Below are 22,314 nucleotides of genomic sequence, written 5' to 3'. Positions count from 1 at the left end.
ATTATATCTACATTTAATTTCTGCTGATACACTAGTCCTTACTCAAGGTTTTGTGTCATCTAGTTAAAATACTTCTGTAAGGAATTTCTCCTCTCTTTGCTCCCTGACCTTTTTTCTGGTAGCCCTGACAATAGAAATAACAAACTTCTAGCTGCAGCATTCTACACCAGCTGAAGTCAGTACTCAGCAACAGTGAGATCATAACTTGAATTTTAGTTCAGCATGCAATAAACTGGTGTTTTTAGATAACAGCACCTAGGATATGGGCCTAGAAAACATATATGGCAACCTTCCAGTCTTCTCTCTTGCACTTATGAAGAGAAAGGCTTTGAAATTGTACCAGTAAGTCCATCTACATTAGAATAAAAATAATCAAGCCATTTCTCTAGGATTAGGTGACTGATTTCAGCCAGTCAACTTGTAATGCCAGTATACCTGGTTTTAGCCTGACAAGCTTCTACATAGCCAAATAATTACCAGTTTAAAAAAAAATGCAAATATAATGCTACATAAGTAGAAAAGGAGCAATTAAGGTTTTCTAAATTTAAATAAGCTTTCTTGGGTTTTGAACAATCTGATTTCAAGGAAAAAACCTTTTCTTTCTTGCTTCACACAAATTCACAGATCCAAATCAGAATTTCCACAATAAGTATAAACAATTTGGCCCCTTAAATTAGCAGGAATGATTGCCAGTGCCTTCAGTGGAAACATGGAGTCAGAAATAGATTAAGGTATTCTCCAGGTGAATACTGATACAGCATTATTTAAACGCATGAAAGATTTCAACATCTTCAGTATTAAGATAATTAATTGCCTTTTGACTTCATGTTGTGGAGATGGAAGACTACATCTCAAGTATTTATGATTTTCCTTCTGATATCTTAAGGAGAAAGAGAATCACACTCAAAACATTTCTAACAGTGGCAAAAAAAAATAATCTAGTACTAGAAACATGCCCTGACTGTGGCTAGTTTTCATGTAACCAAATTTTCTTACATATTAGACACTTCAACATTTGGATAAAGCATGAAAAATATCTGAGTGGCCACCATATACAACAGAGTAGGAACTATGCTACTCTGAACCCATTTAAACATAGCTTTTCTGGTAAGAAGTAATCTTTGTCTGTCTGGCACAGACTCAGTGGAACTATTTTACATGCTATACTCCATGCTAAGTGAAGTTTGTCAACCAGAGCAGACAGTGATCTGAATTCCAAGGAAAATATTTAGAATTTCATACCAGAACTTGTAGTCTAGATTCTTCCCCAGAGCCCTTCTGTGATTTCAGTGTACACAAGTTCCTTCTTATTCTGAAATGAATATGAAACCTTGCTAACTCAGAAACAGAAGTGTTGCAGAGAAAAGCAAAAGTGTAAGACCTAAAACCCCAAACCCCATAAACATATGTTTACATAGACACCAACTCCAGCCCCACAAACTGAAAATATTTAGCACCTACTTACTCACAGGAAAGCAACTCTCTTAGCAGCTAAGCCCAGGAGGATCTTGGGCACAGGTACAGGTAATAGACACACATTACAGGTAATTGCAATGCAATTTGCTCCTGCAGGAACCTCCTAACTACTTCAGACTGGTATCCCCCACAGAGCTGATCTACTGCCTTTCCTCTAGAGAAGGAAAACAGCCCAAGCATCTCCTGAATCTGTGCAAGGTAAAAACAAAATAAACACAAACAAACACCCTCAAAACAAACAAGAACACCACGAAAACCAACCAACCAACCAAAACAAAACAAACCCAAAAAACAAAACATCACAACAGCACCCCCAGAAAGTACAAACAGGTAGTGCAACTATTCTGCCATGGAGTTTTCTTTCTAGGTTAGTAGTAGCACTCAAAAAAGTTACAGAGCTCCTGCTCTAAGCTCTGTTTCTGGGTATAGTACATGGATTGATTGTGGTACATAGTGAGACAAGGGCAGCATCTGCATAGTCAGCAGTTGCATCTTCCTCATTTAGCTATATAGCTCATACAGAATCACTGCTTTCCTCTATTTGATATAGGGCCAGGGGCTGATGAATGCAGAGCTGGTGACTTCCAAGTGGATGTTGCATATGGTAACATGATAAAATGAGCAATGGTGGCTTATCAGGTTTTCTAGCCACTATTTAAAACCTGTGGGCTGAAACCTGTGCAGCCCACAGAATTCACAGGAATTAGTGATTAAAAAGGAAAGTTACTACAGTTTAGCATGTACATTAACACACGGGACACAGTGTACCACTTCATGTAACACTCCATTCAGATATCTGACAGAATAGTCACAATCATTAATGCCAGCATTTCACTACTCACTTTTAGAGCAATAGCACACTAATTTGTCTGATTTATTTCGACAAAGAGCTCAGGTGGCACAACTCCTGAGACATCTATCAATACAGGATGCTCTGCAACATTTATGCTTTCCTTACTGGTAGGAAAGTATGGGAATCAACATTCAATTGTCAGTCACCACTTTCAAGGAATGTTTAGGTTTATGGCTGTGAACAAGGTAAATCTCACCCATTCCAATAAGCAGGATCAATAACATCTCACTCTATGAGGTATAAAAGAAGAGAAGGTTTTGCATTATCCAGGTTTAAGTATTGTGGGCTTCTTTCTTTCTCTTACTCTACACTAGTTCTTTCCTAAACTCTGCATGTCTTTTCCCACAAACACATATTCAGAACTCATCCATAAAATCATTGTCACAGCTTTCTAAAATACAGGTTTGGTTGTTGTGGGATTTTTCTTAATAAAATATTTTTCATTATATTTCTTATGCTAATGACAATAAAAGTTGCAAGCTGTGTTTACTAGCAGTGAGATATGTCTGTGTTGTAGACTGACTAGAAACCGTATTCTGGTGTTACCATGGCACTGAGCCACAGGTAATATACTCTGTCTTGATATTACACTAACCATAGGCAGGTATCTTCCCAGTTTCTTCAGGCTCAGGCAGAAGGAGCTTACATCTGCTAAAAATCACACAGAGGTGCCCCAATGCATATTTAAGGAATAAAACACCACCCGTGTACCTCCAAGCAACACACCCAAGTATGTTATGGGGAACTATACCTGACTAGTGCCTTTCACCGAACACAGTTTGTCTATTACATTCCTTTGTCTAAATACACAACCTTTGGGCAAAACCAACCTCTTATACACCTCCATGACATGTAACTCAACAGAACTCTGTATGTATGAGGACTTCCAAGATTAGTATAAATTCAGCAAAATGTACAGAGTTCAAAAAAGTTGAAGGAAAAAATCTGTGCCTTTGCATACGTGAACTATAGCACCAGTTTCAATACTATGGATGCATATTTGCTGCCTAACAACCTAGTATAAAAGGCAGTTATAATTTTTTATTTTACTCCTAGGTGTTTGGTATCATACACATACATGTGCACTCATTCCTCTAATATTTCAGTGCTCCACAAATAGTAAAAGAAGAATCTTCTCCATAATCTATTCAACAAGACAGCACTGCTAGCCATAATTTACAGGTACAGAAAGAGAAGACACAGTAGTCTTTAGCTCTATATACCTGATGTAAGTTTTCAGGTTCAATTTTTCACGACCCTCAGGACTGTTAACAATAAACAGCTCAGTTTCACATGATTTTAGCTGCACTGGCAATGTCAGACCACTGGCAAATTTTGATACATTATGAATGGCCATCTGTGAACCCCCCTGACCTATACGAACTACTCAGGATAAACCAGTCATTTGGCATCCAAGATGGGCAGAAACTAGTCCTCCAAAGCAGCATGCAACTCCCCTAAGCTGAGACCATTCTTCATCTTCCTGCATTCTACTGCACCCCTTCTACACTACTGCAGGCAACTCCTACTGATAAATCCCCAGACACTCTACAACTGTGAAGTGAATAAGGGGGTACTGGTGAGAAAACTTTCTCAGAACAGAACTGGAGAGCATTACAGCAGGTAAACTATGGTCACACCAACAGCTTAAGATAAGAAATGTCCTAACATTTTAGACCTTTAGCCTTAAACCAGCTATATTAGAACGGTATAATTTTTATACTTAACCATGCCAAAAATGCAGGAGTTCTGCTGCAGAGTCAGTATGACTCCATGCAGTGAAGTTGTCAGCAGTTTGACTTCTGCACCAGCCTAACAGACCTCACATGTATGATTAAACAGAATCAATACCAAGCCAGCATGCACTGAAGGGAAAAAATTGTTCTTCGCCTGTTGTTCTCTCTGCTATTTGCTGATAGCAGAGGAAAGAAGAGGCTTAGGAAGCATGCTCTCTACTTGTTTTAGAATGAGCATCCTCTCCTGAGCAGGCAACCCTTCCAAATCACTCTATATCCATCACCACATTTCCGTAGACTCTCCTAATGGTTTTCTAACTTCTTTACCCTCTGACACTTGCAAATAGAAGCCACTTGCAATTGTCACTCCTCTGCAGAGCAGTCACCTCTTCTTTTCCCTTCAATGATGTCTCTGCCTCTAACAGCCTATGCAGTGCTGGTCTCCTTTTAATACTTCAACTGGAGTCCACACTGGGATTGAGGGAGGAACAATGGCAAGGAAAGTTCCACTCAACTACTTGGCTGCAGATCCTGTCTTTGGAAAATGTAGCTGGCAAACTTTCATCAGACTCTTCTAAGAATATATATAAACTTAGACTTTTTTTTCAAAGGCTTATACTTAGATCAAACACAGTTCAAGAACATGAAAAAACACATTCACAATACAAGGACAATAATTAAGACAAATTTGAGGTCCTGGTTTAATGAAAATTTTACAAAAATCTGTTTAAATGGGAAAAATGACAACTTTCCCCGAATCTTGTTCTTGGAATTATTTAATAACTGACAATTTTATAATTCAAAGCAAGGTCTATGGTAACTTAACTATGGCAAGTACAAGCAGTACTTGTGTTAGGCTTTCCTCCATATACAGGCATATTCAATATTGGCAGAAAGTCAAACGGATGAACTGAAGTTTAAGTTAAAGCAGTTTTCATCAGCCAGACTAAAGTTCTAAATTATTTGTATTTTTATGGATTCTACCCTGGATTCATGAGACTCAAGACACCGCCTTTGAAAATATGCAGTAAAAATAACATGGTAATTGCCTCTCCAAAAAGATGGAAACTATAAACCCAAAGGCCAAATGTTCAGCAAATCTTTGCAAATATTCTTTATATACTAGAGGAGTTTGAGAAATCTAGGTATAGGACAGCTAGATGGGGGAAGCGGGGAGGGTTTTCCACTGTCAAGAAAGAAGTCAGATACAGAGTTTGCACCTAGTAGTCCAGAACCAGAGAACAGTGAACTTGCTCCAATAACTCATGTCCATGTGACCCAAACCCACTTCTAGTGCAGAAGCCTAGCAAGTATCCAAAAAAGGAAGACCAGCAATTACCTTAAATATTAAAAAGCTGTTTTCTTAATGTACATTGTTCTATTAATGCTGTTCTTCTGTCAGTGTAATTACACACATATTAGTAAGACCTCTAGGTGCCAGAATGAATTCCATTAGAACACTTTTCATTAGAAAATTCCATCTCTCACTTCTCAGTCCTAATCACCAAGTCAAGGCTGGAAACAAAGATTCACAGATCTTCTAGACATCAAAAATGATACGCATTACTGGAAATACTGCCTCTACTGTACAATCACATTCCAGCTAAAACCTTCAGTGTTCTGGTGGTAATGACCCATTTTCTTCCTGCCCATGATGGAGCACTATCTCACAACTTTTCCCTATGTTAATAACCCCTTTGTTTTACAGATTATAACCATACTTTTCCTTCAAATTAGCTACTTGATTGCTGTAATTAAAACAAACTCAACAAATTCTCAGCTTGTCCTTGATCCTCAGTTAACAGCAGACCTGACCTAGTGGACCAGTTGTACCAAAACAGAAAAGCACCACTCTGGAGCTTGTTAATCCATTTGCAAGCCCATTTAACACACTAGCACAGCAGAAAATCTGGGCTTACTAGTTCCTTGCTGGGTTAGTTAAACTTTTGGGGGTTCAGTGACTGCCAAGGCTCAGCACTTCCCTCATTCAATAGGAGTGCCTATAGATGTCTTCTGAAACTGTACCCTTAGCTCAAACTTTGCCGCAATTGTTTTGAAACCTGAAGGGCTTGTGTGCCCAACAGTTTGCATGGACTTCCCTCTTGTATTAGTTAATGTAATAAGAGCTATTATACCTTGAGAAACCAGATGTCACAGAAAAGCTGCTCTATTACAAACTGGTCACAGGTTTCATCCAGCTTCACACTGAATTCACCAGAAAAGCTTCTTTGCAATTAATAGAAATTTTTAACTGTAGACCAATCCCCTGTAAATTTACATTCTAAATTTTCAGCAATTAATAAACAAAAGCTATGCATGAATAGCAGATTTTAAACACTTGCCTGTGAGAGACACCAACTGTCCCTGAGTACATTATTTCAAATAAATCCATTTGAATTCTTTGATCACTGTCCATACAAATACTTGCAAATTTTGGTAAATATGTATTTGGAATGAAAGTACGAAAGTTTACATTATCTATGATGTATCAAAAGAGTTAAGATGGAAAGCTGAAAAATATTGGTTTGATTAAGCAGCTCTTCAAAATCACTTTGTATGCAGAGAAATTCTACAGCCAGAATCAACCAAGAGTACTTAGTGAAAATATCATTTATAGCATATAAAGGATCTTTTGCCTCTGCAGCTAGTACTGATGATTCTTCAAAAAAGTAAATAGCAATTTTACAAAACCATGAAAGAAAGAAACATCTTTAACTTCATTCAGTCCACACACTGGCTACTTAAGACCTGATCTTCCATCTGAAAAAAAGAACTGTGTTTTCATTACAAAATTAATTAATGGTTTCTTACACATTCCATTCTTCTTGAGGGAGGAAATAAATACAATTGCACTTGCTTTAATTAATGGTGATGCTTCTTTAAGAATCACTGAAGACTTTTATCTCAAGATCAGTTAACTTCTTTGTGGCAGAGAGAATTTGTCTGTCAGAGCTGTTGAGTAGTAACTAGCACTGAAATTTATCCTCAGAATATTTAAGTTTAGGATTCTTTTATTTGAATGTGGTTTTTTTAGTACACAAAGACTCTTAAGAGATGCAACGCAATACAAAAAGTGATCTGAAAACTTCTAGGAAAGTTAGATAGACTCACAGAATCATAAAGTAGCTTCAGCTGGAAGGGACCTTCAAAAGTCACCTAGTCCAAACCCTCTGCAATGAGCAGGGACATCTCAGAACCACATCCAGCCTGCCCTCGAATGTCTCCAAGGATGGCACATCCACTACGTCTCTGGGTAATCTGTGTCAGTATTTTACCACATATTTTTTTCCTCACATCCAGCCTGAATCTCTCCTCTTTCAGTTTAAAACCAGAACCCCTTGTCCTGTCACAACAGGCCCTGCTAACAAGTCTTTCAAACAGATAAACCCAGCACATTTTACATCCCAAAGAAAAGTGCTAATTTCTCTTTCCAATCCAAATTAATTTAATAAGGTGATAATATTTTACCAATACTGTTAAAAAGAAGAACCAGAACTAGGAAGTACAATGTGAAGACTTTTACTATGGAAAGGTACTCCAGAGCTTTTCCTTTCTTCTAGGTAGAGCTTCAGATTCAGGACATATATTTCTTGTTATAGGTCATGTCATCAGTTTTACATTGCATTATTATGTCAGCAACTGCTAAAGAGACTCAGTGTTAATTCTTGGAGAGCTGCTTTTATCAATCAAGCCCTGCTATTGATCAAGGCCAGCAAGCACTACCACTGTACTGACAAAGCTAAAATAGGAATTATGGCCATACAAGTGATTTCAATCTGCAGGTACTTCCTTTCTGCATCATAAATTCACAGACTATGAAAAATACAGCAATTAGGAGAATGCCAAGACTTGAAACTGAGACTGTTCTTTAACAGGAACTTTTTCATGGGTTAGGATGCTCAGTGGGAGCACAATACATGCTGCAGCCTACGCTCTTGTCTTACATTTGGGGGGATGGGGTGTCTTAAACTCTTATTTACATAAATTATCCCCATTTTTAAATGGCTGAAAACAAAAAAGAAACATCTATAGACGGTAAAAACGTAAGAAATAATCCAAGCACGCTTTCATACATCTACACTATCTGTATGAGTATGTATTAAATACTTTGACTTCTTACATGATGGTAGAAAAATCTTAAAAAATGTAAATGTTAATGCATATTGAAATGTTTCATTTTCTACTTTTAAAGAGAAATCTCAGATATTCTACTTCTGCAAATTACTTAGCTGCAGCCACTAAGAAATATATGTTACTGGCTCATTAAGTCATAAAATCATATATATGATCACACAACTACTAATTCACAGTTGTTGTAAACTTAGTTTTGTTTAGTGAAATGGAATTCACTAGTACTGACTGAAACTGCTAGAGTAAAATTATATTAGTCCTGAAAAAGTAATCTGTGAACATGAATAATTTTAAAGACCACTACAAAGTGAAAGTAATGTCAATGTACTAAGTAACGCTACATTGAAAATCCTTATATTTCCTATACTCTGATACGTGCCAATGTGAAATCACCCTTGTAATTACAAGGTGAAGATAAATTGCCTCTCTGTCATTAAGTTGTAACCACAGCATTTGGTTCCTCATGGAAAAAGTCAATTGCAGCAATTTCATCTGTCTATAATCAGTGTAAGCAGTCTCTAACTCCACATCTCTGTGAAGTGAACCAGGATAGCTCAGGTACCAAAAGAACTATGTGATTCCAAGTCCACAACTGAATAAACCTCTACTACGGGTACCACAGGGTGTTTTGGCTAGGCAAGAAAATCACAAATAGATTGGGGTTTGGGTTTTTTGTTGGTGGTGATTTTTGATTGTTTAGCTGCTTTGTTAAGAAGGACCAGAAGACACTATGAAAACTACAACCAATCTGCCCCTTATAGAAGTTCATCACATTTGAGAATTCCTATGAGATTTTTCCTAGTGAACTCTGTTAAAACAAAACTTAAGTCTTTCCTTAGAACTTAATTTTGCTCTTGGTAGTATTTATTGTCTATTCACGGTATCCCTCACTGGAGCATCACATGAGTCACAAAAATGTGAATTTAGATTTGTTGCTCTCTTTCATACTGCCATATATTTGGAGTCATATTTTACTTACAGTGTTGATCTTTGGACAAATGTTCGATAAAAACTGCAGAAGAGTTGTTTTGTTTTTGTTTGCACTGGGATAGAAACACAGTAAAGATATCTAAAATGAAAGCTATTATTTATTCCTTATTTCCATAGAGACCGGAAGCCAAATCAGCCAGGATACTAAAGTGCTGCAGAATTTACAAACACAGAATGAATGACAAGCTTATAATACAAAACCTAAGCTGTAACAGGTGAACTAAGCAAGTGTGCAGGGGGGAGTCTGGAAGATGGAAACAATAAACTGGAGGCAAGCAATTTTACGGCAATTACAAACTATGACCCTCCCTGCTGGTATCAGGCAGTACTCACTGATTCTGCTGTGTGCTATCCATAAGCACAAAGCCATAGATCTTCTGAGGAAGCAGAAAACTGCCACAAAGTTGCCAGAAACAATGTATCTTTGTCAGAAAATAATTTTTAATGCTGCCATCAATAATATGCATAGAATGAATCATACCCATGAATCAGGAAAAAAAAACACAGCTTCACCATTTAGGTCCCAACATTATTTCTCAGTACATCTCCACTAGTGATTTAGTGTAGTAGGCATGGGCTTTTTTTGACAAGAATTTGCTTTGAGTAGGAGTGGTATGGCTACAAAGTGGCCTTCCTCCAAAGAACCAATATTGACACTGCACAACAGGTCACCTAAGGCACCTCATTTGCAGTATGGATACCTGGTGCTTCAGCCATCAAGGCTCAATGGAGAGTGATACGCTCTCCAAAACAGCTAGCACAAACTCGACTGTCAGTGAATAGTCAACGCTGGAAAGCAGTTCTGAACCATCACAGAATCTAGAGACATGAAGCCTGGTGCCTCCCTCTTTGCAATGTATCAGTCGGTAATAGAACAGTATCTTAAGTGAAGATCCTCCCAGTAACTTTTAGTCTCATCTTTAACCTATTCTGAGAAAGTAAGTCTTCTCAATTTTTCCTAGTTAGGTCTTTTATAAAAATAGTACTATGGTAGCAAATTAGCAAGATATTTTTTAATTTCAGCCAAACCTCAAAACACATATAAAACAATGACAAAGGAAGAAAATTATTCCGTTACATAAAGAAATGACCAATGCACAGTAGCAAATAAACAGTTTAGCCAGATATTAGGAAAACTGCTGAGACATGCATGAATTCAACTATTAATAATGCGATATATGGTTTTGGTTTTAGGTAACCAGTCAAAGCTATTTGTTTCACATGTAAAAAGTAATAGTGGCAGCTGTTGAGACTGTTGTGCTCAAGTAACACTATATGTCTTTCATTCCAGAAATGTCCTACGCTTGGCAGTGGACAATTTTTATTTTATAAGCAATAATTAAGATAGAGATGGCAACACTGATATTTCCCACCTGCATACATGCAGCTAGATAGACACAGTCTGGTCAGAGCATGGTGGAGCTTGCTGCCAGTGCTACACCTCCTCTGCTCATTACGGATTTCAGTCTCAGTTTGTCAAGCTCTTACTTTTCATAGCACATTTACTGGAAATCACCTTGGTACAGTACCCACTTTTATTTTTACTTTTTTTTTTTTTTTAATACTAAGACTAGTAATAGAAACTAATTTCCTCACAGGCAACCGCAATAAATGTTTTTAACTGAGGATTTGGGGAGCAAATGGCTCCCAGATGAATGTGCACTTAGCACAAAGTTTTCAACAGTTATAGAAAAGATTTTCTTTTTCAGCACCAGCATTGTGCCTTTCTACAGGAATAGTTCACAACTTTGCTCAGGACTGCTGCATCTCTCTAGAATGGGTCTTTAAGGCAAAAACTGCAAAAAACAATCTTTGCTTTTCCTTTTTTTTTCCCTTTACATTGGGATGTTAACTGTTAACTTCCAGTTGAGATAGCTGGGAGGCCATATGAAGGTGCTGTCAGCACCAGTCCTTCAGAGCACAGAATCTCCAACGCAGATGATAACTTGAACTATTTTTTTGTCAAAGTACTATTTATTGCAAATAAAGATTATAACTTATTATACAATCATAGAATGGTCTGGGTTGGAAGGAACCTTAAAGATCATCTAGTTCCAGCCCCCCTGTCATAGGCAGGGACACCTCCCAATAGACCATGCTATTCAAAGCCCCATCCAACCTGGCTAAAACTATTCAACATTATCTCTTTTTGTGTTTTTTTGGGGGGAGGGTTGGTTTTGGTGGTGGTCTTTTTTGTTTGGTTGGTTTTGGTTTGTTTATATATGCATATACATATAGGCAGTGTATGATTTTATATATATTCATGAATGTATCATGCTAAGAACAAAGCCTATGTACCCCAACATAACAAAACCCAAGATACAAAGTTCAGACACTCCACTTTTATCTGCATTGCCCTCTTCTGTTCTTAAAGTTCTGCTGTGCATCCGACAGTAATCTGCTTAACAGTCCTAAAAATGGTTGCACAGAAGCAACCTTAAACCAATCCATTTTATCTCACGTTATTTTGCACATTCTGCAGGCTTAAAAGTGAAACCTAGAATTTTTCACTACTACTTTGAACCCTAGAGTGCATATAGAGCAGGAGGAAACAGCTGGAGCAGAGTGGTGAGTCCACTTGCAGTATTACTTGCTGTACTGATTTCAGCTGAGATCTGGCCACACAGAATGCCATACACACTGTAAGTTTCTAACTTCTTGTAAGGAAATTAATGAATGCTATTTGACCGTTGATTTAAATGCACAAATACAATAGTATTTTTCCTGTTTGTTATCTTGCCCACCCAATATACTTAACTTATGAGAATCTCTATTACTGTGTTGACAGTCATGTGCAGTCTTTATTTGGTTATCTTCAGAATCTTCTGGTAGTGAGGTGTTAAAAGCCACACAATGAACATTGAAATACTACAGTTTTCAAACACTTAGCTGCTCCATTCCTGTAATTATGCTATAAAATTGTTTCTGAAGTGGCAGCGAACTCAAACAAAATTAGTCAAACAAAAACTAGTCAAACAAAAACGGTAACACACCCTTTTCCCACCAACAGTAACAAATACCCACACCAACACCTTTCATGACTGATGCAGTCATCCATTCCTGTTTGGAGAACGACTAGAGATACAAAACACAGGCAGCGAGATAAAGGATACCCCAGGCCAAAGGAGACACAAGGGTTTATCAGTAAGTCATACAAAGCTATTCAGATACTTTTATACTGTAAACCCAAGTGCTTGTATTTGTAAAAGCACTACCTCACTCCTGTAAACAGCAACTTTATTTCTCAACAGTGGCAGGTATGCCGAGAAAAAAAGGGGAATTAATCTTGTAAAATTCATAATTCTGTCCCTGTACAGAGAGAGGTTGACAAGTCAAGAAAACATGGAAGACGGAAATTCCACTTTGGAACCAAGCTGAAATTGAAGGAAAAATTATATATAGGTACCAGCCTCAATCCCAGTTAAGACAGCAACAGGCAAGAGGATCAGGTACAGAAGCCTACCTAGGTTCAACTCTAACGTGTTTATTAAATAAAGTGGCTTAATTTGTTTTCCAAATATGAATTTATACATTTTCATTCTAACAGAGACAAACTATTTTTGCTTAACAAAACTAAGCAGAACAAAACCCAGATTAAAAGCATCTGGGATCTTCCTCTGGCTTCAGGGTACAGACATAGTGCTGTAACATTTGTAGGGGGGGGATATGGTGGTGTTTAAATTTTATTTGAGAAACAAATACACTCTGAATAACATAGTTACTTTAATCTGACCATTACCATCTCCCGTTTTGAGAATTTAAGCTAAAATAAAGGGCAGCAAGCAGATACAGAAAGAGGTTACTATTCAACCACGGAGCCAGGAAAACTGCAACGGAGTGCTACAAAACTTTCACAGTTCACAGACTAGCCCCGGGAATCCTGCTGGGTTTCTGAGCAGTCTATACTTCTTACAACCCACCACTTACCAGAAACTGACACTAACCTTTCCCTGTCTACAGTAACAACTATGCTCCTTCGCAATTGTGTGTATGAGAGATGATTCACTTGCTTCTATTCCATGGAACTGATGATTCATTCAATCGTCTCCAGATCATGTTAACATACTAATCATAATGGCAGCAAAAATCAAGTTCTTAAACTTTGTTATGCTCAAATGTTTATTTTTGGAGAGCGCAGAGAAGAAACCCAACATGCGGAGAGGAACCAGGACACGTTACGGTTCAGCTCAAAGACGAGGTTTGGGAAACACACCCAAACCACGTGTAAAACGAGCTGCCGTATTCCACCGGCGGGCTGCGAGGTTCGCTCCGCTCCTCGCCCTGCCCGGGCCGCGCCGCCCACTCCGGGACAGGGCTGTTTCCTCTGCCTCGGTACCTGCTGCGGGATGGCGCGGCGGACCGGGGTGCACCGCGTGTGTCCCCCCGCCACGCAGAGGACTTGTGCCTCTCCTCCTCGGGTGACAGCTTATATAATAAGCCAAGCTAATCACGACGGAAGCGAGCCAAACTGCCACGGAGCATTAGGCAGGGATAATTACCCACAGGAACAGATGCTTTGGACCAGAACCTACTCCTCGCTAACTAGCCGCCCAGGCGCCTTGCTAGAAAAATCCTGGCAGGGGAGGATCGGCTCCCGCCGCAGCCGGCCGCGGAGCGCTCGTCACCCTCATCACCCTCCTCACCCTCACCACCCAGCCGCGCTGCGCGCCGTCCCCTCAGGAACACACGAGCACCGCGATCGCCACCAGCCTCCCGCGGGCGCGCTCCGCGGTTGCCGCGGGCCGGCGCCCCGCACCGCCGCCCTGCCCGCGCAGCGGCCGGCTCCCTCCTCGGCGGCGAACTGGAGGAGAAAGTTACTCGTCGGCCCCTGCCGCAGCGCGGTTCACGAGCAATGTCACGTTCAACAACTTGTTATGACACATGATCCCCCCCCGCACGCATCCACACCCCGCCGCTGCCCGGCGGCCCCCGCCCGCCCCTGCCGCCGGCCGGCCCGCCGGCCGCCTTACCTTCCCCCTCGAGAGGCCGCGGGCACCCGCGGGCGTGTGCGGGAGTGGGGTGCGTGTGGCGGCGCGGGCGGCGCCGGCTGGGCGGGGGGAGGGGAGGGCGGTTGAGGCGGTTGGGCGGCGGGAGCGCGCGCCTCGCCGGACTCGTTGGCGGGCGGCGGGGGAGGCTGCGGGGCGGCGCGGGGAGCTACGCGGGGGGAAGAGCGGGGGGCGGAGGAGTTTCCCGGGGCTTGTTTACGCATTGCCGCCCCGCTCGGAGCACGCTCTTCACTCTCTGATTGGACACAAACTGGGGCACAGCCCGGCTCGGGCCCTGCCGGCACGGCAGCGCGGCGGCCCGCGGCGCCACTCGGCCGCCGCTGGAGCCAGTGCCGGGCTGCGCCGCGGCGGGGCACGGGCAGCCCGGCTGCGCGCCCGCCACCCCACGGGCTCCACCACCGCCCGCCACCGACAAGACGTCCCTCCTCCGCCGCTGCGCGGCCGCCGGCACTGCGCATGCTCCGCTCGCTGGCGGGGGCGCCGAAAGCGCATGCGCCTTCGTGTCTACGCATGCCCATTGAGCCGGGGACGCCGGCGCCGAGCCGCTGCCCAGTGTCCGTCCCGAGCTGCTGGCGGGGGCCGGCGGCGGAGGCGCTGTGGCAGTAGGGCGGCTCAGCGGCGGGGGGCTGCGGCGGCCGGGCGGGAAGGTGCTGGCTGAGCGGGGAGCGGCGGAGCTGTCAGCTCCCTTTCAGGTGTTATGTAACCCGCGTCCCTCCGGGGCGGCCGGGGGGAACCGCTTCAGCTCTGCTCGAGCTGCGGCGGAGACGGCCGCCCTCGGCAGTGCCACGGCTTCTGCCGGCGGTAACGTCTGGGAAGGGGCTTCCCCGCGGGGCTGCTCTGCATGTCAATGTGAGTGCGTTTCCCTCCGGGGGGGTGGACGTGCTCCCCCCGCCGGGGAGCGGGAGCGGCCGGGGAACGCCGCTGCCGCCCTCGCGCTGCGACGCTGTAGGTGCGTCCCGCCCCGTCGGCTCAGTTAGTGACAGGAGCACGGCATCGCCGACGAGATAGGAAAAGTATTCCTCGTTCCCTTAGCGCATAGGATCAGGAAAACTTCACAGGGCGGAACGCGGGCGCAGCGGGCGTCTGCAGGCAGCAGGGTTTACCGTTATGTGAGCAACCTCCGCGGCAGGAACGCCGTATTGTTCCGTTTGTTAAGTCAAAAGGCCATTGCAGCAATGGGTGTTTTCTCCTTAGTTTATTTCGACTGTGTTCATTGTGACTCGTATCTCATCAATGGTAATTTCCAGCGAAAGAAGTAATTTAAACCAAGGAATTAATGAGAACGTAACTCGATTGAATTACATTACTCATGTATTCATTAATTCTAATTAAGTAACCCCTTACCGTCCCTTTTACTCCCACCCTACAGTTAACAATGGCAATAAATATAATATCAAAATGTATGCCATGAGAGCTCTTTGCAATAGGAATCCCCAGTTTGCACACTCAGTATGCACCACAGGAATTTCCCTGACTCATTTGCTGATGAGTAAGCTGCTCAGTCAAGTTTTCCTGAGATTTAATAGTAAAGCACTCAACTTCCTCATGCTTATAAAAGAATCAGTATTCCCTGTAACCTCTGTCGTGTCTCTTGCATGAAGTTTGGGATAAGACTACTTGCTAGAACCACTTTCCTGCAAGCCAGCAGAGCAGTTGTCCAGCTGTCAGGACTCCTGGTGCTAATTTACAGTTGGGAATTCACCTGCAAGTTAGTACCTTTCATGAGTTCAACTTTCACTCTTAGATGGGAAGTCAAAGAACGGGTTTGAGGGGTTCACTTTAATCTGTGATACTTTTCAAGTACCATTGCATTAAAAAAACCCTACCTAGAGAAGAGTTTTCTTGCGCCTGCTATCTTTTTTCCTCTTAGCCACCTCAAGCCTTCCAGAGAGCACTTACCAGGCCATCTTGAGTTTAAGATGCTTCAGCAGCATCTGACCAGGTTGCAGTATCACATGTATTTAGACATCAATGTGCACTGTCAGGAAGTGGATATTCTGAGACTTTGCTGGTCAGACTAGTACTGATATTGACTGTCAGGTCATCTGCTGGTTATAATTGGGTTTGTGATAATCACTCATTTGTGGTATCAGAACAGTGCATTCAGCTCCTTCGAGTTTATACTCAATGGGGGTCACACAGTGCACGGAGTATATTTAGAGATTAAAAGAAACTTCACTGAAAATAAATTGGACTATCTATACTAGCTATTGTATCAGGCTCATTGAAAACTCTGGCATATCTGAATAGTTTTACCTGGGTCCCATCCTTAAAGGCTTGGGGTGGGTTATTTAGTTTTTGGAGGCTTGTGCGAGGCTGCAGTAAATAGAAACTTACTACTATAGTCAGAAGCTTTCATCTGCATAAAGTAAAGAGAGACATTTATTTTATTTATTTAGAAATTTATTTAGAGAGTAAATAGAGAAATTCTGGATCACGAAAGAACCGTTTCCAAGAGAGACAGTAGTTCTTGCTGTGGTCTTTGCTCATCTGAAAAAGGGTAGAAAGAGAAAAAAATGCCTTCCTAGTCCTTCATGTATATGAAGATTCTTGAGCATTGAGTGATTTTACTGGAAAATCTATCTAGCCTAGATCTACCGTCTTTCATCATAAAACCATTCCCCTTTGTCCTATCACTACTTGCCCTTTTAAAAAGTCCTGCTCCAACTGTCCTATAGGCCCTCTTTAGGCACCGGAAGGTTGATCTAAGGTCTCCCTGGAGCCTTCTCTTCTTCAGGCTGAACAATCCCAGCTCTCTCAGCCTGTCCTCATAGGAGAGCTGCTCCAGCCCTCTGATCATCTTTGTGGTCCTCTTTTGTACTTGCCTCAACAGGTCCACATCCTTCCTATGTTGCGGTCCCTAGAGCTGAATGCAGTACTGCAGGTAGGGTCTCATGAGAGCAGAGTAGAGAGGCAGAGTCACGTCCTTTGATGCCGCCTTGATGCAGCCCAGCATACAATTGGCTTTCTGGGCTGCGAGTGCACACTGCTGGGTCACGTTGAGCTTCTCATTGACCAACACCCTTAAGTTCTCGTCAAGGCTGCTCTCAATGCATTCTCTGCCCAGCCTGTGTTTGTGCTTGGGATTGCAGTAACCCATATGCATCACCTTGCACTTGGCCTTATTGAACTTTGTGAGGTTTGGATGGGCCCACCTCTCAAGTCTATCAAGATCCCTCTGGAGCACATCCCTTACCTCCAGCATGTTGACTGCACCACACAGCTTTGTGCCATCAGCAAACTTGCCGAGGGTGCACTTTATCCCACTATTCATGTTGCTGACAAAGATGTTAAACAGTGCTGGTCCCAGTACCCAATGCAAAACATGATTTAGTACTAAGACATCTCACCAAATGTTTTCTGTCTACCTAAATAATGGATGTGGGTTTCCCCTTTAAAGATTTCTCTTCACAGCCAAGAGGGCCACATATTTAAATATAAGTAAGTCCATACATACAATTTATAACTGTAAATTTAAAGTTTATCTTCTCACGTTTTCTCATCTCCTAGGAGACACCAAATAGGAAGAGACTAATAAAGCACAAGAGTTGGCACCACTCACTCTGTTTGTTGCAATGTGAGACATAAAGGTCTAAATCCATTAAGTGGCTGTGAAAACCTCAACTGCAGATTCCAGTTTTATTTTGTATCTTAGACAATACTGAATTCTTAGTGTAAACAGCTTTTACAACATCACACAAGAAGAGGGTTTGTCTGGTTCAAGACCTGACTATATTTCTTTCACTTCCTCTGTTGATTTTATTTCTACTACAGTGGGGAGCCTTAAGCCACTTCCTCTGTCTTTCTTTTTTGATCTCAAGTTTTTTAACATGTACGTGTTTCCTCAAGATGATGGCTTTTAAAAACTCAGTTAATTGTGATTAGAGCAACAGCCACATCTGGATCTCTTCTTATGATGATGTACCTTGGGAGAACTGGTATGAATGTAGCTCTCCATAACATGTGGCTGGGAATTTTTATTTTTTTTTCTAACTAAAAATAAGCAAAATCAAAGTGTTTAAGTTGGTTCTCAGCTGTTGCTACATTTAGGGTTGTAAGATAACTTCCAAGTCATTAGCAAATCTCTAACAAGCCCACATAATTTCCACTGAAGGACAAGCCATAACTTTTTGGTATACGTTTATCTTTCAGATCTCTGGCTCTCAATTTCTGACTTAATATATGTAATTATCAGTGAGTGCCCTTCTTACCTCTTCAGGACTATTGCCAGGGTGCATTTTTCCATTTCCAAAGCTTACACAGGAATTGCAATTATGGCTTTAAAACATCTAGCATTAATTAGGCAGCTTTCTTATGAGCTAGGCCTTCTTGCCAGCATGAGTGATGAATCCCTCTCCCTTTCATCCAGAATTTGACTACTAAGCTGTCTTGTTTAGCAGAGTACTAGGGCACTCCATGACTACTTCCATTTGAAAAGAGAGCATCACCACTCCTAAATTTAGAACCATTCTGCTATTTTAATTACTATTTTACCCTATGATTTTTCATTTCAGGCATTTCAGTTTCATTCATTGTATATGTTACCATGTCATATGCAGTTGGCTCTCCAAGCCAAGTTATCAGTTGTTTACTGGTCAGCTATAGGCACCCTTGGGTTTTAGTTTTACTGAGCACCGCTTAGTAGTGCTCTTGATTCTAGAGTATCTCATACCAATGGTGAGACTAAATTGTGAATTCTGCTTTTTGGTGGATATTTTCAACTTGAGCATTGTTTTATTTCTATTGTATTAAGTGCCAAAACATACTGACATATTAATTATACATTGGAAAACAAGTGCTCTCTGGCCTTTCGACTAGACTGAGTTTTGACTCAGTTGCAGAGGAGAAGGAAAAGGTGTAAAACACCTGCTTAGCCTGGCTTCAGTTCTAGCAGGAGGAGGAGTTGCCAGATGATCTCTCTATCTTCTGTTAGCTAGAATAACTGCGTAATTGCAAAGCTGCTACAGAGCCTGCCACAAGATAGTATCAGTTTACTTTCTGCTCAGGACAAAGCTGTTGAGATCAGCAGGTGAAAAGCATGTAATCTATTGTCGCATTGTAAATATGTAAATAAATGGCAAACATCTTTGAGCTACCAGCCAGAATCTGGTACTAAAACAAACGTCTCCAGTGTTGGAGCAGATCATTAAGCGCAGCTACAGCCACAACAAGGCTAGACTCTCAGCAGGCACTCTGCACTCCTGCGAAGGCAGCAGGAGTCTCCACAGACCTCCTCTAGTGCTCCGGGGCAACTTGTATCTCATGTCCAGCTGCAGTGCTCCAGAAGTTTTCTCTACTTCCTTACATTTCACTAATGTTTGGGGGTTTTTTGGTTTTTAGTGGTGGGTTTTTTTTTTTTTTTTTAAGCTCAACCATGTTCTATAGCTTAGTATTGTGAAGCATTTCAATTTTAATGTCAGAGAAAGGTGTTTGTTTCTCAGCAGTAGTTTGAATTTCATCATTTTACACAATATGAACTAAGGTATAATTACATTATATAAGAGGCTATTATAACATGTCATTTTGTAGGCAGGATAAAATGCTTGTGAATGACTATGGGCAATCTCCCTCTGAAATGGAAAAGGGTATACAGACAGGTTGTCTCCTAGTACTGAGCAGTATTGTTTCACGCTGGAGAGTTCTGCTCATAGAGAACTCAGAGAGGATTTTGATAGACTAAACTATTAATGTTCTGTTTGAGGGGGTTGGCAGGACAAGGCTGATACCTGTGCTCAGTAATGACAGCGGCTGTTTCTGAGGAAGTCTCCCTCCTGTCAGTAAGATAATCCTTTATCAAGAGATTCAGAGTATAATTACTGAATAGAGTCAATCCTTGAGAAGCCCAGAGACCATGCTAGGCTGTCACTTTTACTCTGACAAGCAGAATGAATGAAGGAAAGCAGGATGGCAGAGCAAAATCTCCAGAACACTCTTCCTCTTCATTTACAGACAGGGACATAACTGGTCTCGTACACTTCCCTTCTGTAGCTTGTGGTGTGCAAAAAACAGCTCACAAATCAATTGAGAGAAGTAGCTGCTCAGGAGGAGGAGGTGAAGCTACATGTCCCAATTCAGATCATGTGCATACCCTACCATGTAAACATTTCTGGACTAGCCTAAAGAAAAATATTTCCTGCATTGAGTCTTGTTTGGTTTTGATAATGTTGATCTGAGCCAATTAAAAGAATTAAAAAAGAATTAAGAATTAAGCCAATTAAAAGAATTGAAGTAGGACTAGGGTATTTTATATATATCTATATATATATATATATGATACCCAGAAATCAGGTTTTTTTTAAATTTATAGAGTTTCTACTAGAACACCTGCAGTGTCTTACAGGCAACACAAAACAGTAAGATAAATTACAACCAGTCAAGTTCATGTATCACACCAATTTCTAGATTAGCATTCAAAATCCTTAAAATCATAAATGTTTCATCTGGTATGTTTTGTGTCAGTCCTCACTGGAGCATCTGAACATGTTAGTACTAAAAGGGCAAATATATTTTTAAGTCTTATTTGTATGTCAGCCAAAATGTTGGAATAAAGATTTTTAAAGGTAGAGAGAAAAAAGTTCTGCTTACACAGTATTTATTTTCAGTCTAGCCTGTGGGCCTTGTTGAAAACAAGCAAGTTGTAAGGGGTGTATAAATTTAGGGTGCAGTAATGGAGGTCTCCATGTAGACAACTAGAGCTGTAGATACTGGAGATTTCCTTTACAGTGGGATACCCCAGTACAAGGAGAAAAGAAAAAAGAAAGAGGTGCATGGCAAATCCATCCCACAGATCAGAGATCTTCCTTGAGTTTCTTTAAAAAGAAGCAGTCACTAAGAGCGCTTCCCACAGGATAGAGCACAGATGGATTGAAAAGTTCCTTTATGAGAAGGAGTTTTTCTAATTATTAAAGCTCCACCTGTTCCCTAGTGAATACTTAGGATGATGCAGCAAGCACAATACTGTGTTAAAAAAATATCTATTTTCTAGCACATACTAAAATGTGCAGTACAAAACTGCAATTTTCCTGCCCCATAGCATGAACATATTTTATACATGCCTTAAACCTCTCTGCATGTACCTGATGGCATCATCAGTTGGAACACAGTAACATTCCTTATAGACTTCCTCCTGGGCAGCAGGGATCCTGTAGTTTTTAATCCTGATTCATTGTCAAAACTGTTAGAAAAACATATGTGAATAGCCCAAACAATTACTATTGAGCGCTTTAATTATTATTAGGCAATATATGTATTTGGAAAATGAGTCAGTGAAATATTTACTTACCAAGCAGTAGCGTACTAGTGTATTTTCCTGGCAAACATAGAAAAGATTTTAAATGAAGAGATGAGGAAGGAGAATTTGACAGACTGCTCTTTATACTTCTAATCAGAATAGTTACCAAGATATTTTGGTTCATTAAATGCATAAAAACTCTCCCACTATGTGAAAATTTTCACTCATTAAAACATAAAGGGTTTATAGCTGCAAATCCATGCAGAAAAAATACAGTGCTTTCATAATTCGTCATATTCAAAACTAAGTACTGCATAGTTCCTTAATGGTCTACTGAGCATTATTTATTTTTATCTCATTTTATTTAATGAGGTGTACGATTTCTTTGAGTTCTGCTGTTTACGGATGAATTTATAGCAATCTGAAGATGTTTCAGTCACATGTCCAATGGTTATTTCTCCTGACTTCACTCTGTTTAGGCAGAGCTACCCACATCTTGGCAGCGGGACTGCAGCTTCATGGTAGGCAATGAAGGTTGTCACAGGTGACTTTTATTTGTTCAAGGCAGACATGTCAGCACCTTGGACTGTTATATAGAATAGTTCACAGACGGCCTTAAATGTCCTGTCCTTTCGATTAATATTTAACCTTGCATATGAAAAGCTGGCATAAGCATGACTGCTGGGAAACATGGGGACACCCTGACGTTCCTAAAACACTGATCATAGGCAATTGCTTGTAGGGTACTTGAAGAAACCACAGAATTGAAGAAACACTCTGTCCATCAGATCAATGAAGTTTCTTGCCAGAGGAGCATGCCTGAAACAACCATCTCTCAGGTCTGGATAATTAGTCGGTAAAGACTAAGGGAGGGAGGCCACATAAAAGTAC

At 41.2% G+C, this 22,314-nt stretch overlaps 1 protein-coding gene and 1 long non-coding RNA gene across 3 annotated transcripts in view; one reads left to right on the top strand and one right to left on the bottom strand.

Moving 5' to 3' along the window:
* The window catches only part of LOC136010540 (uncharacterized), a 34,119-nt gene extending 21,459 nt beyond the window's left edge, over positions 1-12,660 (top strand). The window contains exons 2-3 of the long non-coding RNA XR_010610919.1: positions 1,573-1,674; positions 12,504-12,660. This is a non-coding gene — a long non-coding RNA (uncharacterized LOC136010540). The remainder of the gene's footprint in view (positions 1-1,572; positions 1,675-12,503) is intronic.
* The window catches only part of PCGF5 (polycomb group ring finger 5), an 83,438-nt gene extending 68,958 nt beyond the window's left edge, over positions 1-14,480 (bottom strand). For both annotated transcript variants that reach the window (XM_065671893.1, XM_065671896.1), the window contains exon 1: positions 14,157-14,480. The gene's annotated coding sequence lies outside the window, so the exon portion shown is untranslated. The remainder of the gene's footprint in view (positions 1-14,156) is intronic.
* Between the last annotated feature and the right edge of the window lie 7,834 nt (positions 14,481-22,314).

The sequence above is a fragment of the Lathamus discolor genome, chromosome 3 (genome assembly GCF_037157495.1).
Source record: "Lathamus discolor isolate bLatDis1 chromosome 3, bLatDis1.hap1, whole genome shotgun sequence".
Classification (NCBI taxonomy): domain Eukaryota; kingdom Metazoa; phylum Chordata; class Aves; order Psittaciformes; family Psittacidae; genus Lathamus; species Lathamus discolor.
Note: the sequence above shows the minus strand (reverse complement) of the source record. Positions and strands in the feature narration are given on the sequence as shown.